Source organism: Temnothorax longispinosus, chromosome 1 (genome assembly GCF_030848805.1).
Source record: "Temnothorax longispinosus isolate EJ_2023e chromosome 1, Tlon_JGU_v1, whole genome shotgun sequence".
NCBI classification, from domain to species: Eukaryota; Metazoa; Arthropoda; class Insecta; order Hymenoptera; family Formicidae; genus Temnothorax; species Temnothorax longispinosus.
In genome coordinates, this window is record NC_092358.1 from 7585827 (window position 1) to 7610638 (window position 24812).

The 24812-nt window shown below is 36.0% G+C and overlaps 1 protein-coding gene across 2 annotated transcripts in view; it reads right to left on the reverse strand.

Moving 5' to 3' along the window:
• Positions 1-24812, reverse strand: part of Bsk (mitogen-activated protein kinase dJNK) — a 153255-nt gene that overhangs the window by 123599 nt on the left and 4844 nt on the right. For both annotated transcript variants that reach the window (XM_071770743.1, XM_071770734.1), the window contains exon 2: positions 9310-9355. The gene's annotated coding sequence lies outside the window, so the exon portion shown is untranslated. The remainder of the gene's footprint in view (positions 1-9309; positions 9356-24812) is intronic.

Genomic DNA, 24812 nt, shown 5'->3' on the forward strand with positions numbered 1-24812 from the left:
GCTATCGTTGGAGTAAAACCCCCTCCCTCCCCCCTAATTAAATCAATTTGATTTAACTTTCAATTTAACGCTATATAAGCATCTAAATGACTGTAAAGAATTTATTGCAAAGAAAAATATTACCTCAGCCAAGGTTCGAACCTGGAACCTTCCTCATTCCGTGAAAAGTGTCGTACCAATTCGACCACTGAGGCAGTGGGTAATATTTATCGCAATAACCGATTAACAATAGTTTAAACGTCTTTCTCAGGCGACGTGAAATAAATAAATAAAAAAAATATATATATATGATTATATTATATTGTATATGATATAATTATCTACAAAGAAGAAATATTATAAGATCCTAAGAAATACACAATTACGTTTCCAATTATGCGTATTATTTTCCCTTGAGTCGACATCTCTGCCGAAGGGCAGCTCGTAAGACGTAACGTACTTGACGTTCCCTATATGCATCAGTCTAATCCGCCAATTAGGTACACCCATCGCTCACGATTGCGGAAGCTACGCAGGTATGATTCGCCCTAGGCAATTTGTATCGAGCTTCGCTCTCGTACAGATGCTCGCGTAATTGCGCGGACACCTCAAAACGCACGGGTCGTTATCTTATTACGAATAGCAGTCACTAGTCATTGTTATTATAGTCCCCTCTGCAGTCGCGCGAGCAGCCCTCGAGACAGGGCCCTGGCACTATCTTATGGAATCCTCCTCATCCATTTTACCTCTGAGAAAAATCTGTCCGTGACAGAAAGAGCTTACCTCGTAATTTTTATCGCTGCGATAATCGTGTTACGAGTAAATCGTGAAATATTGTCCGTGCAGTAGTATAAGCTCCTTAACTTTGTTAAGAATATTTGTCCTAACATGTTACACCGAATATAAAGTTGAAAAGAAAGTAATCAAATTGTTCATTTATTTCAGACTTTGTATCACACGGTAAAGTTACTAACAATAAGGTTAAATTACAAAGTTCCTTTTCGCGCGGTCTTTTCTAGCTTCTTAATCGCAAAAGGCTGCAGTGCGCTCAGGCTCTCTCTCTCTCTCTCTTCGAGAATATCTCGACCTTATTTGTTTTTTACGCCGTGAAAGCCACGAATTTGCCTGATTGGTCGCTTGTTCATGCCGCGTTTTCTTAACAAGGAACCGTGAACCAGGATCAGCGAGATTTTATTATTAAGTTTCGCATTCATCTTGCGGTGCACCGCCGCGACAATTAACTGCAAACGAGTGCACGCGAGAGGGTGTTGTCGGCCGAGCGGCTCTTCCGGGGTGCGCTCTGCGCCGACGAGGGGGTGTTTATTAATTAATGAAGCGCGCGCGATGTGCATGACTTGAATCGCAAACAACGTTGGAAAGACGAGCCTGTGCGCGAAGGGGTCCGAACGTTGTCCTCACTTTATGAAAGTTGTTGGTACGGAATACTCGATAGAGAAAGAAATAAGCAAAATGGATGTTTAAAATTGGATACGACTAATTGTCGAAAAAAAAGAAAATTATTCGAACTCGAGTATTTAGAAATTCAAAATTAGAAAGCATAGTATATCAAAGATTTCATTAGAATACCTATAAATATTGAATTTTTTTTCAGTATTAAATTTCTTTATTATAATTAATTTGCAAATAAAAATAAAAATAATTTAATTGCAAAATAAGATCAAGAATAAGCTTTTATTCTTGTCATTTAGTTTTAATTCTTTCCTTAAAACTTTAATCGCTATTGATATTTCGAGAAAAGTAGATTGAAGCAAACGGCATTTATATATGTTCAGTGCTTATACGATCTAACTCGAAAGTACAATTCCTCTAAAAGTATATATCCAAAAGTGAGAAGAATGATCATTGTTCTGAAGTAGAAACGCGAATGGATTTTAAGTCGCAAGTGACTGAAAACTATAAAGGCTTTTAGTGAATTGAGTTTTAAGAATGTGAGTTACGAAATTTAACTTCAATTTAACTTTAATTTCTTACATTTTTATCGTTAAATATTCAAGAGACGGATGTAATATTAAACTTTAAAAAGTTATACATTACACAAATGCAATTTCTTCAAGCAAGCTCTGAACGATCTCGTACAACATTTTCAATATAAAAAACAACGGCCGTTCTTTTTCTCTTCCGAATGGTATTTCCGTTGTTGGATATCGAACGCACACAGAATTCTCAATTTGCGACCAAGAATTTGACGAATATGGCGCAGCAGAAGACGTTAACGATGCTCATCCGCGCGCACGCGAGCTTACGCGAGGACAAAAAGCCGGGCGGAACAAAAGCGGAAGAGAAAGCGCGCGTGCGAGGTCGAGCGGACATGAAGAGAAAGAAGAGCAGAAAAGAAAGAGGATTGCACGGGAGGAAGAGAGGGTGAACGAACAACGGTGGAGGGTCTCGGGGCTGGCTGAAGAGGACGAGGGCGAAGGGTAGGCAACGAGATCGATAAACCAAGATGGCGACGCGTATTGCCGCAGAGTACCGCAGCCCGCGGCTCTCGACCGCCGGATCATCCTCCGCGTGTGTAGCTTTTACACGGATGCACACACAAACGTCCATTAACGGGATATACACCGGTTGCAGCGTCGTCGTCGTAATCGCAACAGAGAGCGTTTTCTTCCCACGGTATATACTCATAAATATCGGCAAACACGCCGCGTATTCGAGTATCCGACTCGATCATGCTTATGTCACCGTCGGATGTGGTCGGATGTTTATACGTTCGTTGCACTAAATCGTAAAACTCGCTCTTGAAAGCGGAAAAAGACAATCGCGCGAGTCGACTGAACGCAACAGTGATAGAGACGTGTTCATGGTCAGACATGAGTCTGTTTCTCGCATTCCGTTTCTACTTAGCAGATATATATCGTTTTATTATAATCGCGGATTATTTTTTGCAATGTTTTTTTTTGTTAACTTCGATATACCTGAAAATATGCAGCTAATATTTCTTATTTTCAGTTTATTTTAATTAAACTTCTAATTTTTATCTTATTTCCAATTGTGATAGTGAGAATGTTGTCTATTCACATAGCAAGAATTTTATAAAAATTAGAAAAATAACTTCTGTTTCGTAAACAATTTCGTAGATTGTTATATTGTCGTATGTATGTATTAATAAATGTTGTATGTAAAAATATCAAAAAATATTTAAATCTCTCCAATCACATCGATTAAAATAATTTTAATAAATAATTTAGTGTGTAAATATATTTCAATTAAGTTGTCATTTTAATAAATAAATTCTAAATAAATTTTAATAAATTATCGTTCAACGTATGCATACTTTCATAAAAACTGGTAAGTATTAATCGGTATTAATATTTAATTGTAATAAACAAGTATTTTACTCTTCTCAATTACATTATAAAATATACCACGTATTATGACACATTCTAAATAAATAAATTTTGATTTTAATAAATTAACGTTCCATATATATGCATTCAAATAACCAAAAATATCAAACTATACGTTTCTTCTCCTCACAGATAGTAAAGAATGATTGCGACAATTAAAGCACACTCTATACTCCAGTTTCCTTTACGCTAAAAGCTCGATGAATCGCGATTGTGCGATCGAAATGAAACTCGGCTCAGGCATAGGTAAAGCGCAAGCCGGATGTGTATTACACTCGCAGAAAATTGAAAGGCTGATGCGAACTGCGAGGAAAACGCGCACGAGATTATTCCGCCCGGTACCCCCCCCCGGCCTCGCGTCCCCTTACCGCATCCGCCACTCGACGAATGCACTCTATGAATACCTGCAGACACCTTCGATCCGCACGCTCGACTGGTTCCACGCTCCTGAGAAAAATTTCCGACAAGATAGCCCGCCGTACTAGTATCTCGCCACGAAGCGTCTCTATATGTTCCAGCACGAGGGAAGATTACGGGGATGTGATAGGTAGCGGAATAAAACGCGGAGTTGTTTAAAGCCCCTTGCACAATGCCAGGCAACAGGCAATAAGAACAGGAAATAATCAAAAAATCGTTAATTACAACCTAAAAAATTCGAATGCTATGATTGGTTGGCAACAGACAATAGGCACAGAATTTTCAACGTGACGGAAACTCGTTCGTTTTCGCTGCACTTCTGAACTAGTGCAATAAGTTAGAATGAAACAAATATATTTTCTTTCATTCTAACTTATTGTACTAGTTCAGAAGTGCGGTGAAAACGAACAGGCCTTGTATTGCCTGTGCCCACTGTTTATTCTGCATTTATACGTGATTTATGATTTCTATTCTCTGTTCCTATTGCCTCTGTTGTCTGGCATTGTGCAAGGGCCTTCACTCCTTCACGGTTATATGCTCCCACGAAATATGGAATGTGCAATTGTTATATATAAATAGATTGTTTTTGATCACTTACACAAACTGTTCTGTTCAATTAGAGGAGTTCATCGAAGCCTTTAACTGCCGTGCGCTGGACCGTGCGAATGCGATTCTATTTCATTTGTCAATAGGGGCAGCGAGTCGATTCAAGACCCTTTAATTTTAAAACGACTCCGCATCGTGAATGAAAACGGACGCGGGCAAGTGCAACAGAATTCTCAATGGACAAGTATTATACCTTTCGCAAGCATTTTTCTCTGCACCAGACCTATGTCCTATATTCTCTCGCATTCACCATCCCCTCGTGAATCCCTCCATCTTCGCGTTCATCCATATTCACCCTGTCTACGTCACACATCACTAACAAACTTCCGTAACCTCGGAAGTAGCGACGACGACGACGACGTCGATCGTCTCTCTCTCTTTCTCGCTATTGATTCGTATCATGTTCGATCTCGCCCAGCTCGCAAACCAAGCGAGACCCTCTGCTTGATGGGAACTCCTGTGTGTGTGTGTGAGGGGGGGGTGGGAGAGGGAAAGAGAGCGGACTCGTCGTCATCGTCATCGCACAAGAGGGGTCATTACAAGACTTAGAGCGTGAGGCTCCGAGAGATGCGACCCCGGAGGGTATTTACGGACGATAGCTGTTCGAGAAGTGCCTGAAGCGTTTATAAAGTCCCATCAAATCCTCCAGGAAACCGCCTAACCGCGATGTCAATCATATAGTCGTGAAACTGTAAGCAGGAACCCACGCTTGGCACGTGTCCGTGCAACTTCCGGTAAGATAAGAATTGAGCAGTGTACACTGGGAGAAGTGTGCTCAATACGTCTCCCCGGAGTGTAGACTCCTTGAGAAATTCGATATGGTATTTTTTTTCACGGAAATTTAATTAAAATAAGCTTCTCTCACAATATCAAATGTCGACGTAGAATATTTTAATAACATATTTTGGAAAAAAATATCGGCAAAGCTTTAAGAAAAGCAAAATTCTTCTGATATTTCAACTTTTTACACTTTAAATATTTTGCTAATTACGCGATAAATTAATTAATGAAATAATAAAATTCAAGAAACATAAACTTCACGTTTTATTAACTACCGAGAGATGCAGGAGTAACTTTTAGATCGTTACTTTGCAAATCTCGATTGCCTCTACGGCCTCCCGAAAGTGCATCGTCCTGAACAAGAAAGAACGCTCGGCTTTAACATCCAACCTTCTATCGCGTGACTAACTATAGCCGCGACATGCGATTCTGCGGTTGTTTACAAAGGGGAAGCTGTCGACTTCCGAGCTTCGCCCGTGAAAAAAGAAGAGCTAAATAACATGTGGACTTAACGCGCCAACCACCGTATTTGTTGAACGTAAGATAACATAATAAAACAGCTCTTTTATATATTCCGCTGTAAACTGTGCAGTGTACTCATTGAAGGTGGAACTGCGAATATTCATGTGCCGTTATAAAAAATTCAACTAATGGTCTAATAAGCATGTTAACCAAATCAACAAGCGATCTCCATCTTTCCTTACTTATCTTCTTATTTAACTAATAAAACAAGATAGTCACCAAGTTATGAAACCACTAAAAGGATAATAAGCAAAAACAGGCTCACCGTTCTTCTTAAAACTTTCTGAAACAGCCAACAGTGTTGTGCTTAGATTTCCCTGTATCTTTAGCAGTTACTTAATACTTCCCAACTCGATTTTCCGGCGGCAATTCCGTCATTTATCTACATTATCGCGCTAGGCACTTTGTCTCTCCTCAAGACGGGTATGAGATATCGATAACACGACGGCAGCAGCGAATGCGCGAAACATTCGGCGTAAAGGGGGATAGCATGTTGATGAAAACAGATCAAACATTGAATCGCAAAACGGAGCAAAGGGCGAGCGAGCAAGCGAAATGACTGGGACGGTGTAAATCGCAAGTAAACATGTTTCCTGACATCACTCGTGCTGTTCGAGGTGGACATACATATACTACATATAAACCAAGCAGAGCATGTGGTTGTGTAAAAAGAGACTATTCGCTATTTCAATAGCTTACGCGCGCGAGGAGAGTCGTTTCTGTGAAACACCACCCCCAGGATAAATGCTTCCTTTCACATTTCGCATTTTTGCCTCCACCAAGCCTATTCATCAGCGCTTTTTTGAATAAATTCACGTTTGCAGAATTAGCAGAGCTGCTGTGAGTTGGTTATTTAAGTTAATAAAGTATTAAGTATCAGTAACAGTATCTTCCTACAATAAAAACAAGTCTGTTATTTGCATAGCAGCATATAGTAAACATCGATCATTATTTAAAGTAAGAGATTCTTTTCTTTTAATGCAAAAGAATAAATATGCATTTAAATACGTTATACTAAATATGCTTCTCGTAAAATAGTGTAAAATGTAATAAATTTAGATGTCGCTTAATCTTGATATAAAAAATTAGAAAGAAATGTTTTCTTAACAAAAATATCAAAATTGATGACCACTTTTGATATTTCTATTAAGGAAACATTTCTTTCTAAATTTGTATACAAAGATTATTTGAACAAATATACAATTTTATTAAATTTTAATTTAAAATTCCGCATTAAATCCGCCTGAAATTATCTGAACTATATAGCATTTGTATAATAAAACTTATAATTATAGAATTCTTTCTTCTAAATCACTTTATAACTCACAAGACTAATGGTAATTAAACTTAACACTTACATCAGAAAAAGTGAGAAAATTAGGTTTAAACTCGTGAATCGTAAGTGACGTACCCAACATACGAGATGTATTAGACGTACCCACGAAAATGGTTTGAATGGAAAAAATTATGTATGTCCAATCAATGTTGAAATATGAGAGCAGCCCACGAGGGTGGCTGGACGTGTCGTACGACAGCCAAGAGAGATCGTTTATCCGAGCGGAAGCGCGCGCCGGATTCTTCGCGAGGTGGCGGCTCCGGCGATACGAGCAACGTCAGTTGACAATATGCAGAGCGCAAAGGAGGAGCGTGAGTCGACACGCGAAGGTCGCGATGCCCGAAAATCCATAACCATTCCCATTACAGGGTTGCGCTTGCGCGAGAACCGCTCTTCTCGCTCCCGAAGAAGCACAGGCTAATAGCCCGTCCGTGTCGCGCCGCATTTTTGGACGATTAGAAAGCTTATCTACGCGATTTGTAGAAATGCAAATGAATTTGAATAATTAATTGGAATTTAAAGAGGTCAATAAAAGTTGATAAATATACAACATGTATAGATACAATTTCAAAAGATTCTAACAATTAGTGATCTAAAAGTTTTCAAGTAAAAATGTAGAATCAATAATAGAGATGATTGTGACATCTAATTTTTTAATAATATAATATAATATAACCGTAATGATGAAATTTTGGACTTATTAAATTATTAAAATCATAATTTAAATTATTATAATATCATTATTGGAAAAGTCCATGTCAAAATCGAGGATCAATAAAAGTAATTATATGCAGTAATCAAATTTTCTGAAAACTATTTTCTAATAGTAAAATTATTTATTACATTAATCATAATCATCAGTAAGTCTTAATCTAACTATTAGAGAATTATGTCCTATAGTTATTCAGAATGTTATATAGTTATTCTAATTTGATTCCGAACAATCTTCCGACACTATCTACGGATCTCTTAATAATTAATTTTAAAAAAAGCATTCAAAAAAGTTGTAATAGAATTCCTTATCGACATAGGGAGTGCGATATCGATGTAAAATAAATGTCGCAGTCGCTGATTCGATCAACGCTATTGTGTTACCTAATTAGGAACGACCACGTGTGACAAAGGCCAAGCTCCACTCAACACAGTCTAAAAAAAGCGAAAAGTGTGACATAAAAGAGAAATAGATAATCCAATTAAAAGGGGAACACGTTGTTTCACGGAACTCTGAGTCGCTTTTCGCTTTTTATCTGCGAGCGCTTGATTAGTTCTATTAATTAAGGAACGAGCTGAGATGCTTCGATCTCGCGGAACACAATTTCGTTAATTAATTAATCCAACGTATACAATTAATCCGTTATAAAAGATAAAAGTTTCACAATCGTAACTATATTGAGCATTGAAAAAGATATTTTAACATTCGGAAATAACGCAGAAAATATTATGTTGCGAAAAAAACAGAAATTAATTAATTTTTAACCATATCAATATGTGAGCTTGTGTTCTATATTCTCTCGTGTTTTTGACTAAAAATTATAAAATAAACAAAGCAGAAATAAATAAAAGTTAAAATCCGTAGAAAATTTAACGTAAAATACTTATATTTTACCTTCACAAAATTGTTATTTATAACAAAAATTGAAAATTAAGGAAGAAATAAAAGTTGTAAGATTAAAGAAATTTGAGCAAAATGTCGACTTAAAAATAACGATCGATTTTAACTTCTTCGCCGGAAGTCTGCGTTCGCATCAATAAAACGATCAATAACGTCAAGATGCATGTACCGTTGTTCATTAGTGGGGATGCGAGCGCAAGACTTTAATTACAGAGTCGACGAGCACGTCCGAAGCGTCACCGCGTGATCTTTCACTTCTATAATAATCCCCGTCAGTCGGCAATTAATTACTTGCAAAATGATAACGTCGCATCGCCGAACATTGTCCGTAGTTTCGATAATAATAATCTATTCGCTGATGACACACTCGGAATCGACCTTTATATTGATTGACAACCCTTAACGAAGATACTGATTTTCGAGCTTGTTATAGAGTTTCAATCATCCTTCTTTGTTTGTCCATCCATAACAGCTTGTCATATATATATTACATCAAACGAACGTCCTTTATGTTCTTCGAATTTCTCGGAAGTAGATTTACATATATATAATTATTATTACAAATCTCGTTATTCGCTATTCAAACTTGAGAGTAATCCCCTAATACGACATAATTACGTAATTGCTTTGATATAATCGCTGATAACGAATTTCCTTATAGCGTGGCAAAGATGGAAATGAAGACTCACCGAATCAGAACGCCACGAAGGATCCCATGTTCCTCGCTGTTGATCCCTGCAACAGAGAGATTCGGACATCAATCACTAGAATTAACAAGACACTCAAGGCAAACAAATGTCGAAATCGAATAATTATATACAACAGGTCTGAGGGGAAACGATGAGAATCCGCTCCTTTGTTCTCCGGCGGAGGATCGCGATCAAATGAGAGGACGAATGAGGAAAAGCTCTAATGAGAATTATTCGAGAACAACGCAATCCTTTCACAGGCACAGGGCCGAATCTACTTCCTTTAGCGTATTAAACAAAGATGTTAAAATATCCTTCTTTGCAAACAATATATGTATATGTGCAACTATTTTTAAATTATCATAAATATATTCCATAAAATTATTTGTACCCATTAATCTTTGTATTAAAATACTTAAATTAATTATTAATCGTAAGAAATTTAAGTTTAAGAATTTTGCAAAGCAAGATAGCGCAAATTAAATAATGTAAACAAAAAAGTGATGGGTCTTTTACTTATTCTCAGTCATTATTTAAATTCATTACAACATTTGTCTTTAACTTAACTAGCGATAAATTCTGTAGGTACTTCTCGCCACTTTGTGCAAAATGAAAGCTATCAAGAAACTTATAATTATTTGCTGAGGGATTTTCTTCAAAAATGCTCAAAAAAGTTAAACATTTTAATGCACAATAATTGCTTTTTACTTATTATAGCTCTTAATGCAATCAATTTTGAGTTTTATCCGTATCTATAAATAAAAATATTAACTTTCAATGTAATTTCAAATTAAAAATCTAACAATCAGACTATATACTGTACATTAAATATGAAATATATACAGATCCGAGTAGTGACAAGGTCCGACCCTGTCCCATTTCCACTCTGTCTGACTTTCGCAAATCCGCGGGGACGCGGTTGTTTTCACGGGCGCGCGGTTTCCTCCCCGCGTTTCCGATTCCACGAATGAACGAATGACTCCATCGGGAGAAGCGGAGTGGCCCCGAAGAGCCCTTCTTCGCCCTATGGCCGTTCGCGGCCCCCAAACGATGTCGACGTCGGTCGTCGTCACGATGCATCGTCTAATTGAAAACGACGTCTCGAGATGCGTAGGAATGAGGGTGAAAGCGCGAACGCGCGAACGCGCGAGGAATGCCGAGATAGTTGCTGAAAGGACGAGGGACTCCGAATAAAAAGGGTGTACCTTTCGGTGAAATGGCATATCGAGCAAATTGAGTTCGACGCTACTCATCCTCCCTTTTTTCCCCTCGTATCGCCGTTTCCTCTTGTTTGATATTTGATCAATTATGAAAATTGAACGTACACACTCTGCCGAACGTTTTCAACGATCCGAGGAGAGTTACCTTCGTTAGATTAACAAAATAAAAGAGGTTGATTTTCTCACCAGCCACGATTAACGAACGTAGTTACTAATAGCAACGTTCTCATTTAATTTCAAGCGGATTTCCGTCCAAAGAAACTCCTATTAAAAAAGATATAATTTTTTTTTCCTCGTTATAATTCTGAAAGAAATTTAAGTGAAGGTATACTTTAATTTCTCAAACGAGCATATTATCTTTTTTATTCTAGTCTCTTTTTTCCTATGTTTATAAATATATAAGGTTATATGCATATAATAACATTAAAAAAAGAAATATACACGAAAAAGATTGGTCTATTTTGCATGATTTCCACTAATTTAATGTTATTATTATACTTGAAAATCATATTTTTCCATAAAATTCCTTAACGTAAGGTGTAAATTCGTTCAGCTATCAGTACTTTCGGTAGCGAGTTTATGCAAATTAACCGGACGATAACGACGTTTCGATAAGATGGCGCAACGGTGATTAATGGCAAGCTGCGGTGAGAATGTGATTCACACGCTCGTTAATTGCTATTAGGGTCTTACGGCTGATAGAGATAACGCCGCAGCTGCCGATCAATGGTTTCACGAATTCCAACTTTTGCCACTATAAATTCCCATTATACCTACCGAATATAGTCATGGCTAGAATACGCTCCGTTTTTAAACAAGCAAAAAATTTTAATATCTACCAAAAATGCTTTTAATATTGACGTATATGTATAGACGTAAGCGAGTAATCCGATTTAATATAATTTTTTTATTCGAAATTGTAATTTCAAACTGTAATCCCGAAACTGCGTAATAATTACGCGTATATTTCAACGATTGTCGGCGACGCGTGTCGACGAATCGGCGCAATCTGCCGCCACAACAAAACATCGACGCGAGAGCCATTGTCCAATTTAACCGAGAGGTAGTACGAAGGGGTTGCGAGAGAATCAGACGTCTACCCTTTCACAAGAATCGGATACGCAACGTTGCAGCAATGATTTGGATTAGTGTGCGCTAAGTGCTCTCTCCTGACAAGATGCAATTGCGAGAAATATGTCATTTACGAAATAATGACATTTATTACGTAATAAATGAGAAATAAAGCGCTTCATAAGCGTAGGATGCTGCAAAACTATATACTCAACAACTTCGATCGAAATAGTAATAAATCTTTCCTTAAGAAAACTGTCAAGCCCTTGATTAGTAATAGTTTATTTTTAGATAAATGTTATTAGACATAAAATACTCATTACGCGAGAAGTAAGTTTTAAAGACAGAAATAGATATAGCAGAGTCTTGATGGGAAGTGAAGTTTGCTTCAAACTTTAAACTTCAATATGCTTGCTTATCAAATATTTAATTACAAGTCTTTAAAGCAGTCGTTTCTTAATTCTCGCTTGCTTATTACTTCCTGCTGGTCTTCCAATCTTATTCCTCGCCATGCGTATAATGGCGTTATAATGGAAAACGACGCAAATTTTAGTTAATGTTCGCGATAGTCGGTGCGACCATGATGTTAGTTAGTCATAAAAGTTCGTCATAGTATAATTAGCTCAATTCGGTCAAATTAACGTGTTCTTAGAAAGGGATCATAAAAGTTGATCGATGCACGCGTAGTTTTTAAAACACTGCAAACAATTCTAGTTTTGAAGTCGCTAGCGAATAAAACAAATTCGGAAGCAAAGCAATCGAGTCACTGATTCGCAACAAAAGATAAAAACTAAGCAGATGAAATCAGTCGTTTCTCAAAAAACTTATATATATTATTTGATATATAAAACATAAATGACATATATGACATATAAAATAAAACACCACAAACTGGATAATAACAACTATATATAATAAAACAGGCAGACAGGTAGACAGATGGAAAAAAGAGAGAAAACAGAAATGGATAGAGGTAGAGATAGAGATAGAGGAAAGAACGAGAGAGAGAGAGAGAGAGAGAGAGAGAGAGAGAGAGAGGAAGGAGAAGTCGAATGGTTTCTAAGTAAAGATATTAGGTGCGATCATGTGCAAAAGACGATGTTGACAGAATCGTTGGCGTTCGATCGAGTGCTTTCCCGAATGCGCAATAAGATAGAAAGCCGATTTCGATAATTTCAACCGAACTTCGATGAAAGATTCATTTGCTATTTCATATTAAATAGATCAAATATAAATTTAAGAAGTTGAAAAATGATATACATTTATACACATGCATATTCGCGATAGGGATATTTTTAGGCGCAATTAGACTATATACAATACTAATAATTTCATAATATTTCAACTTATAATTTACAAATGTGGTTATAACATAATAAAATATATTCACATATTAAAATAAATATTTGACACATATAAATTATTCAAAAAAAAGAAATTAATATAAAGTATTATAAAGATAATAATATATTATATTATGTGCTAAATATATATATACTCTTTCTTTCGCAATCAATATAATAACAATTATTATAAAAATTTTAATTGCTACTGTGCATTTTCTCGACATTAAGAGAAATTAAGCTTGAAATAAATGTCATGTCTATCATCAAAATTTTTTCGGTTATTTCTGACGATAATAATCAAGCGTTTATGCTCACGCGAAATTTCGAATCGATAGCGTGTCGTATCCAGGTACAATAACCGCGATATGTGGAACGAGACAGAAATAAAACGGGTCGCAGCGTACGCGACAGAAATCCTATAAAATCCCAGAAGCGCGATTACCTGCTGGGAAAGCTCAGCGGAGTGATACGAGCGAGGGGGCGAAAGGTATTTAAATATGGATAACCATCAAGCCTGCGGGCTCAACCCCTTCGTAACCGAGGGAGACGGATCCGTAAATAGACTGTGGACCCGTGAAAGACCAGCAGCATCCGATATATGCGCTTAGAAAACGCACTCCGGGTCGGGAAACGCGCGAAACAGGAAATCATTTCCACCGCACTGATAAAAAAATATAGTTAAAAATACCATAATTTCACTATAATTTATAGTATCCTGCGGCGCCAAGCATATAAAATAGTGCTCTTTACTTAAAAAGACATAGTTGATATAACGTGAAAATATAGTTCGTAAAATTATAAAGTTTATTTCGTATAACGATATGGGTATGGTTGTTATTACTAAAAAATATTGTTAAATTTAACATAAGATTATAAAATACAAATAACTATTCGTATTTTAAATCGAATAATAATAGTAGTATAAACGAATAATACGAATAATACACTAGGAAAAATGTTTTGTTGTATGAACCAAAATTTTATATATATATAAATCATAATATATATAAACATTATATATTTAATTTATGTGTATATACTACATGGGGTAGGTTGTCAGGAGTGAGAACGCTCTAACTGACAAGCTTGAATGCTGGAGAAGACTCGCTGAGCTGCCCTGGATATAAGGGTCGATGTCGAATCTTTCTTACGAGAGAAAATACCGGCGATGCGCCGCGTAGCGCGCGCGAGCCGAACTCTCTTGCCGCACGAGCTCTTGTATACATAAAATATACTAAATTGTTTGGTTAGGAGGACAAGGCAGTTTTGTTAAAATTACTATAATATTTTGTTTTGTTGGAGACACTAAATTTTTTTTCCCAGTGTACTAGTAGTATAAACCATATACGCATGGTACCGATAAGCAATGAAACATTTTACTATAAATTATAATAATTTCGAATCTTATATAGTAAATATGGTTTATATTACTAGTATTATTAAAGTTGCGGTGACTTTATTCGAATAGTAAAATGATGTACTATTCTATTCTTTCATTTTTACTATATAAGATTCGAAATTATTATAATTTATAGTAAAAAGTTTCATTGGTTCTCGGTACCATGCGTATATAGCTTATATTACTAGTATTTTAGTACAATTTACTATTAAAATGAGTATTCCGACTATAATTTTTTTACCATGCAATTATAGTCAATTTTATCACGATCAGATGTCAGATATTTAGTTTCGTAACTTCCGAGTTACGCGACTAAATATCAAATATCAAATATCAAATATTAAATATTAAAATAATTAATTATTTTTCAAGTAATTTCCAGCAGATTTCGCTGTAAGAAATATTTAATTGGAGGATTACTATATCTCGCTGCATGGGAATTTAATTAAGATACCAAAGTATCTTGGCTCAAAAACGTCTCAGTGTTAAAAATTAAAAGATTACAACAAAATCCCGAACATTGTTAATTCATTCTGTTCCAAAGAAGAAACGACATAAATATATATACTCGCGGGAAAAAAAACAAGGTGGTAAATTCAGGATATTCCGTGACATAATATTGTCGAATGCAATTCTAAATGCATATCGTATAACCAGTGGTGCTGAATATTTTTTCAAAGATGGCGTGAATTTTTCTACGAGTACTTAAAAGCTCTCACGCGGAATCTCTTGGTTTATTCTATATCGTAGTGTTTCTCAACTTGTAAAAAATACAAATATATCTGTAAAAAATACAAATCTTAAAACATACAAATATTAATGCTGCATAATAGATTAAATTGTCCACTAAATTTTTATTTTTTAATAAACAAAAATAACTTTTTACTTTTTAAATAATTTTATTTAGCAATAAACCAGATTCTAAGCAATTTTTAGGATTTATCACGTCGTATATGCAATTATTAGTATAAAATGTGAAAGGAGATAGATAAGAAATACTGGTCTCAAGGTTTTTTAACATTTTCCGTATTTGTTGATTAAATGCGTGGAGCGGCGCGACTCATTCATCCTGATCGGTTTGTTTTATGATTGTTTCGACTTCGAAAAGATGATTTACTCTCGCTATACCGACGCTCTGGGATTTTAATAAAATGGCACGCGAGAATCTCGCTGCCTTTGTTCGCATTGCCAGATGGAGCAGCCGCGCGGTCGCCATCATTTTTAATCCACTTCGCAAAGAGGTATGCGTTGAATAAAAATGCAACAAATAACAGCAAAAACGGCGAGAAAGAGAAAAATTTGTTTTCTTCCAAAATAATACCTCCAAAAACAATTAGAGAATGCAGCAGATGTGTAACGAAGATAATCGTGATAATGCATTAAAAATGCAGATGCAAAAAAGAAACCAATTAAGCAGAAATTATATATATATATATATATATATATATATATATATATATATATATATATATATATATATATAACAGCGATATAATTATATGTATTTCTAAACGTAATAGTATTAAGGTAGTATCTAACTCGTCTAAGTTTTATATATTTTTTCTTGATACCATTAAAAATATTTGAAAATATTTGAAAAATCATACATGTTTTAGATTTTGTTAATCCTTAATTTAAAGTTTAAAACTCAGATCTTACTATCCACTCGACTATTCATTAATTTCATTAGGTATATTCAATATTGACTTTGAATAATGAAATCTTTCAAGCCACATAAATAGATAAAATCTTTATATAATATGACATAATAAAAAATAAAATATTCATCAGTATATAAATGTGCTAAATAATTGCAGCTCACTTTCTTGTTTCAAATATTATTTATACACAAGATATCTCTGCACATATTTTATATATATTTTCATCATAGTTATATATAATATTCTAAACATATGTTATAATATGATATCATTCCGACATAATTTTTAGTGGTAAATTCATGCATGCATAAGATATTAAGGGTACACCAGACTGAACGACGCGCGAAGCTCGTGAAAATAGCCAAAGAAGGTTCTAACGAAATGGAGTAGAAGATTTTGCGGAAGAAACGACAGAACTTCCGTCGAGCAAGCCACTTTACCACGAAACTCAAAATCATGCATAAAGTTCGGCACGATGTAACGCGAGTCTCGCCGCTTTTGCATAGTTCAAACCACCTTCGCAAGCTCGCGTAGTAGTAGACGAATTGCAAGCTAATATTCGCTAACAAAAAAATTAATCAACCAAGTTGAAGAATTTCATTATTTTGAATAGCTCTTAACGCTTAAATAAGTCTTGAAGCAAATTGTAAAACGCTATACAACTTTTGTCTATTATCTTGCAAGATGTTCAACGATTCTCTACATTTTATTTGTACTTGTCAAACATAAATTAATAAATATAAAAAATAAATAAGATCCATTTTATTTTTATCCAAATATAATCTAAATTTTAATTTTTCTGTGTTAAAATAAATAATTATATTAAAAACTGATAAAAAAAATGCAAATAATTTTTTGAATAAGTAAAATAATCTTGAAAATTAACCATTTTTAAACAAAAATGTATGATAAAATTATCAATTATCTTTATATATTATTAATATAAAAGAGAAAAAATAAGTCTTTATTCTTTTCATGTAATTGATAAAGATATTTTTATACTAATATAGGTACATATAAAATATTTATTAACAATCTTGTGTATACATCGTTCTCAAAGAATCAGTTTCCATCCCACAATGGTCTCTTTTTTTCCGCTTGAAAAGTCGTCAACGTAACAACAGGCAACCTGTCTCAAACCTGTTTCGACCCCATGACAATCGTCTCTATCGACGACAGGTCCGCAACAGCAAATTTTTCCGCCTTGCCCCTCTCTTCCTCTGTTTCTCTCTCTCTGTTTCTCTCACAATATTTACAGCAATCTAAAATTGAACTGCCAACCACCAGTAATGCAATGGCGCGTATCACCCCGCGATCTTCCCGCTTTTTTCCATGCTCGCCGACTTATCTGCAACCGCGTGCCTTCCCCCTTTATCCGATCTTTGACGCATTGCACCCCCGGGAACCACCAACAATGTCTGGACGACTCGCTGCTGTACATCCCGTTATGCTTTATCTCTCGCAACAACACACCCGTTATATGCCGTCCACGTCCTTTGTTCGCACGATCCCGCGTGGAATCACGAATTACTCTCGCTTATATATATTGCGAGAATAATATATATTATAGAAATATATTATAAAAAAATATATATATATATTATAGAAATATATATTATAGAAATTTGTTTTATATGGCAATGCTCAAATTTCAATTTCGCTCGAGATTAGAAGACTTCGGAACGGATTGGATGCGAGATCATAAACACCATGGTATCAACATCGTAACAGCCTATAAGAGGCAATAAAGCAAAGGACCTCGGCTTCCGGCCATTCTTGGAACGTAATTACGGGGCTTCCAGGCCGTGGTCGTCTCGGCCTGACGCTGTTCGAGTACTCTCCGGGCAAATTCGCCTCCCAATAAAGGCTGCGGCTCGAAGCGACAGGAGTATAGGTCAATGTGTGGAGCGACCTGCTCGCGGAATGTCGGCAAATAGCCACTCAATCGATGTGGTTAAGCAAAGGATCGCTGAACGCTCTAAGTGTATATTGTTTGATATTCTAAGTATATTGCTTAGTATTCTAAACTTTCTCAATGAGAGAACTAAGAAGGTTCTATTTCTAACATTCCAAGGATATCGTTCCAAGAATCACACGGCGTTCTAAAAACTTCTTCTCCTCCTCCGTATTTTAAAGGCTAAAAGCATTCTATTCTCAGTAGCTGGGAATCTAGAAAAAATCTGAAAAGACACGTTGAAATGCATCCTTCTACCGTTAACATAAATATCTCATTTGACACGAGAAATCCTTGGGTTCCGTAAAGCGCATTTATCTATATCAACGTAACATTTGCTATGGAAAAAAAATGCACGCATATGCGCTTTACGGAATCTAGAGAGCATTTATTCAGATAATTAAAATATAAGTACGACAAAAATGCGACTCAAAGAAAAAAAAAGAAAAATATGATTATATAATTTAGTTTACTTCTGTAGCAGTTAGAAATATAACTTCATCATATTGTTATCTCGTGTAATTATTTGCTTGAATTGCTTTGGCTTGTATAAAAATTACATTTTCAGACGCTATTTATTTTGCATCAAAAGCGCACCGTAACCGTTTTAACTTATGCTGTTTTATTATATCTATGCTCTCAGATTCGAAAAAATATATCCATTATAAATTATTTCATACTTCCACACAGAGGTATAAATACAAATTCAACAGTTCGCCAGTGTGCCTACGTCACTGAATGTTTAAACTTAATTAACCACATCGATTGCAATGTTAAACACGAGAAGCATTTAATGCATAGCAATTACCCGGTCTCATGCAGCATACTGCACGGAATCAGTGTTTCTGCGAGTGAGGCGGAATATCGGAGAGATTCGACACGTCCCGATCTTGTCGCGAAACGCATAAACGACAAAGATTTCTGTCGGAAACAGCGAGAATAGGGAGAAGTAGGAAGGAGGAAGAGACTGCGGAAGCGAGGAAAAAAGCTGCGAAAATCTCTCGTAGGCGCGGCGAGCGTGAAATTCTTATGGGAGCTTCCGTTTCGTTCGTGGACGGAATCTCTAAGTAGCCAGGTGCGCGAAGGTGCTCTCGCGGAGAGCGCAAATTTAATAGATGAAACCTGACAGAAGACGCCGTGGTCCGCGGGAATAAAACCTGATGAAAGCGAAGAGAACGAAGTGAATGGGAAAGAGAGGAGAAGTCCCTGGGAGGAATTTATATAAGCCGAGAGAGCGCATAAACGACCGCGGAGGAGCGGTGTCACGTTCCCGCTCTCTTCGCTTCCGTTTTCGCGCCCTTCGTTATCTGCCGCGAAATTTACAGAAATAGATTCCCTCCTCCGGTGGTAATCGCGCGACCGCGACATTGGATTTTATGACGCGCGGTATACCGCGTCCAAAGTTTCGGGATCGAATAAAGAAAAAAAAAGAGACCGCCGCGCAGATAATATATCGATGCAAAGTGACACGTGTCGAGTTTGATATTTTTAATACGATAATACACCACCCGGGAGAATATCTGAATATTCCTGTTTCTCTCTCTTTTTAATAAACTAAATTATAATAAATAATTTACTGAATATTAACATGCATTAAATATGCATAAAGAATATATAACGAATATTGATGGGCATTACACATTAAATTATACAATGAATATTCATACATAAAAGAGAAAGATTTGGCTTTTCGTAAATTTTTCATGTTTTAAGATCCTTGATGCCTATATTTAAACAAATGATAACATTACAAATGATCTCTATGAATTAACGTCATTTAATTGAATCTGTTTCTTCCTTGGCCGTTACTAATTTTTCTCCATTTTCAAAAACACTTTTCGATAAAAAAAAAACAATTATTAATGTTTCAGAATATTATTGTCATAAAAAATAAAAAGCAAATAGAAAAATGCTAATACAGTAGCATTAATTCTTTCTTATCTCATATTGTATTCTGAGAATTCCAAAATTTAACAGTTCATTACAAGTTTATAATTCAATTTTTTAAATAAGCTTAAAAATGTTTCGTCTCTACATTTTTAATTTGTATTTACGATATAAAAGTATATTGACAAGACGTCGGATACAGTTAACGTGATCCGAAGAAGATCCAGGAGATCGCATAAAAGAGGAAAGCCCATAAAAGGCGATCCTACGATCCCTCAGATATAGCGTCATCGGATTACTTAATGCGGTTCTACGTATGCATGTGCATAAAAGTGCAGATGGACGCGCAAAATGAAAGAACTTTCTCTCTTCCTTTCTCTCTCTTACTCTCTCTTACTCTCTCACTCTCGCAAGCAAAATTGCGCGCGGCGGAAATATAATTTAATTACATGCCGCGAATACGGCAATGGTGCATAACGAGGTGGTCGAGTATCAATTAGTCGACAGCGCTACTAGTGATTTTAGTTCCGTCATCATGCTCTTATCTCCATGTATATCGCTGTATATATATATATATATATATATATCCCTTAATTATTTTTTTTATATCAAATGCCCGCGGAGAATTAAAATTTCCGCGCGAAACGAGAAGATACGTGGGTCGCGTGTATAGTCTCGGAGGTCTTTCATCGCGTGACCTTTCCAAAATGATTACGAGCACAGTGGCAAGGCGAGGATTAATATACGATTGCATGTCAGATAAAAATCTTGAAAGAGTCTCGACAACTCTTGTTCAGCGTGACTATTTCCTTGCGGAATAAGTAATTTAATTAAATAATTTTTTTATCTATCAATTATATGCAGAGTTTATAAAAATTAAGCTTGATTGATAGTTATTATTGTAAAAAATGTATAAACTATGTCTCTAAGAAAACTGAGAAGAAAAAAAGAATCGAATAAATAGTTATTTGTGTAACAAGTGCGGGAAGTTGAGAATTGGACACGAGTGCGGAGTGGACGCACGAGCCGAAGGCGAGTGCGATCACCCGCACGAGTGTCCAATTCTCAACCCGCACGTGTTACACACCCTATTTTATATTACAAAGTGCGTGGAAAAGTGGCCTATTGCGCGCGCGTCATCTGTGCGACGGATGGCCGATTCCGCACGCGCGAGAGATTTCTCACTCGAGGCCGTGCGGGAATGAGATATTTGAAGAGAAATATCTCATTATGCAACACGTGCATGGAAAGTGCCCCATTACGCACGCTACGCGTGCGTGATAGTCCACTTTCCAGGCACTTGCAACATAAAATAGGGAGTGTAAGCCGTGTGTAAAGATGAAAATTCCCGGGTGCGGTTACCGCACTCGCCTTCGGCTCGTGCGTAAACTCCGCACCCGGGAATTTTCATCTTACCTCACTTGTTACACAAATAACTATTCCCGCACGGGTTTGAGTGGGGAATTTCTCGCGTGGGGAATTGGCCATTTGTCGCACAGATGGCGCGCGCGTAATGGGCCACTTTCCACGCACGTGTGATATAAAACACTTTTAAGAAGGCTTGAAGCAATAATGAATTTTTATCAATGATCAAAACAGTATATATGCGAATGTTATTAAAAGATTTATATTCTAGAAACAACAGAAAAATTTAAAAACAGTATTAAAAATTAAGAACTATACACGCGAAGAAATAAAAACCAATTGCGAAACTTTATAATGATTTATACAGATTGTTCGCGAACTGTACAATTCTGATCATAATGCGATATATTACTGCAGTATCGCATGGCTATTAACCCGTTATAATTATAATTAAGTATGAATCCTTTTAAAATAAATACTGCTTTCCGTGTCAAGCAGGTTAGGCTTAATCTCTAAATGACCCTTCCTGCGCGAAAATAACGAGATTTCGGTTGTTGGCTATATATAATCACGATATAATGCCATTACAAGTCGCTGACTTTATAACTAATTTAACGATAAGTCCTTGGCGAATGTTTACACGCCTCGTCGCTTACACATATGCTCAGGTATAATATAATTACATCGCTATATTTGTAATTACGTACCGAAATTACAACTAGAGTTTCGTGACGTAAAAAAGATATTTTTTCTTATCTCATCGGTCATTAGAAGAATAATTACATAGTTGTACGGACAGGTCCGTATTTAAATAATTCGACGAATTTATGTATAAATCGTTAATGTTCTTTAATCATTACTTGGTAAATTCTTTTAATTCTTGTTGCAGATTCATAAGAAAATAATATTTTTTAAATTTAAATCTTTTTTAATAAAATACATTTTTAATGATATGTTAATTATTTAACTAATTTCCTTATAAAAATTATAAATTTTATTTAATCGGCCAAAAATGTACTAAATTTTCAATTACACTTAATAATAATGTTATTTAATTTGCGATTTTTTAACGAAATGACATTGCAAAACAATTAAAGATAAATCATGAAATTTTGTAGGAAAGTAACTATCAGTAAACTCTTTTTCTCATTTCCTATTTTCAATATTTTTCGTGCAATTATAACTTACCATTAATTTATTTATCAAACAATTAAAAACATTATATAAGTATAAATCTAAATCGCGAATACGCTTCATCAAAAACTTTAAGATTTATGCAGTTCAATTTGAAAGTATAAATTTGAAATGAAAAATCGAGATTTCAATGAACACAGAAGCGATTATAAAAGCATTACAGTAAGAAACAATATATGCTGCGGAAAAAGACAATTGAGTAATTCATCTCTTTTATGGAAAAATATTTATACTCTCGGTCAATATTACTTGTCATAAAATCCTCGAAATTTCTGAAGTCTTTACAGTTAAGTGCAACACAACTCGGAAAAAATCACATCGCTCTTTCAATAAATAAAGATTGCCGAAGGGGTTGAAGCACCGACACGATCATCCCAGCCGGTAACGTTCGTTTCGTCGTCCCGACGTCGAATGCCATCGACTACGACGAAGATGAAGAAAACGCAAGATATGAGTGGGAGAAAAAGACAGAGATAAAGAGAGCTCTGGTAGGGGTTGCCGACGTTGAGGGGGGAACAGGTGGGGCAGCCGGGGGTGGCGAGGGGTTTAAACGGCGGATGACGTCGGTCGGTCGTTCGGTCGAGGGGCTGCAAGGGGACGGTCAGGGGGAAATCGCGCCACGCTCGTGGTGGCGATCAATACTTCGCCACCACGCCTCGCCTTCGCCACCACCTACCTCTCGCGTCGCGTTGCGAGAGAGCAAAACTTGACTCTCTCTCCCTACGTCACGAGCCAGAGGGGTGGAATCGTCGAGCCGGAGAACGCCGATCACCTTGGACTTGGACGGGTCCGAGCTTTAACCCCCCCCCTCCCCCTCACTCTTACAAGAATCGCCCTCTTCGAGAAGGAAAAAAGTGTAGTGTCGTGAAAAACACGCAACCTGCGTGCCTCAATTTATCGCAGTATAAAAATTAATCTAAGAATGAGTTATTTCAGTAGGCAGCAATTTTTAACAAATTTTTATGTAAAATGCAAACTTTTTGAGTGTCGATTATGTATGTCTCGTCTTTAAATTAAGATTCTCATCTTTAATCTTCGGACGTGAACGAAATCTCTAAACTTTAATTCTCTTTCCTTCTCTCTCTCTCTCTCTCTCTCACCCCTAGGATTTGCTCCTTCAATGAGAAAATAACGTACAATGTATTATCCGTGAGCCTTTTTGTTAAAATCGGATTTGCAGAAACTAATTCAAAATGTTTCGAGTATTCTAAAAATGCAGAGTTTTCAACGTTCAAAATGTAATTGTGTATTTAATCCATTGTTCTCAATTCTGTGAGTTATTTGCTTAATAATGTTAATTTCGTCTACGAACAAGTTATATAAATGAAGCTCTATTTGTGCTTCATAATTGTATATCAATAGTATTTTCAATATTTAATAATTATCTGAAAGTAGGCCACTGAACTGTACACAGAAAAATACGACTGCTCTTTAAAGAGAATCAAAGTTCTTAAAATTTGTTTCGGCGATTATTATATAGATCTGTATAAATATACGACTGATGTTTAAGATAAAAGAAATCTTCTAAAAAAATAATGAGATCCCTTGCGACCTAATGCAAAAGTAGGGAGGCTTGCTTGTTCGCGAGGCGTTTCTTCGACGAGCGAATGCTCGAACACGCGCGTGACCTCGTTCGATGGGGTCACGATACGGGGATGGAAACGCGGAAAACATGAGATGGCAGCACGTGGCAGCCGGGAAAAATTTTTGGCACGTTGCTTCTCGTATGTGCACATCATTTCACTCGATTAAAAAATTAATATCTACTGAGAATTACAGATCGCTATATATAAATTGCGAAAAATGCTACATAAAATACATAATTATATCAGTATAATTGTTAATCTCATTTAACACAAATTTATTTCCTGAATTACTATCTTCAATAGATTATTTTTTCGTTCTTAATCCTATTTATTCTTAATCTACCTAATAATTCGAGCCATTTCAATAATAATAAATAGTAAAAATTAAAGCCTTACCGCGCGATGATTTATACTTTTCCTACCTATTGTTATGCGTCATTAAACAAAAAAGATAATCTTAATGCAAATAAATAAAGCGTAAAACATATGATTAATTTATAGTACCTTATAATTCACGAACGAAAGATCAGGAATACGCGTAAGCTAAACACGCGTTATCATGGCAGTAAACACGGCGGATAAACCACTAACCAGTCTAGCCAGCGATTGTCCGATTGCTGCTGGACATCCGTTGTTTCGCAGCCAAGAACGACACGCGCGCGTGTATTATCGCTGAACATAATTTTAATAAAATGATATCGCACATATAGACCTCCCACGCAGGTTTGCCGATATCACATAATGGAAATTCCCTGCATTCTTTCTCCAAATTGACTGTTAACAAATACAATAAATTCACCTTTTTCATTGCTGAATTATC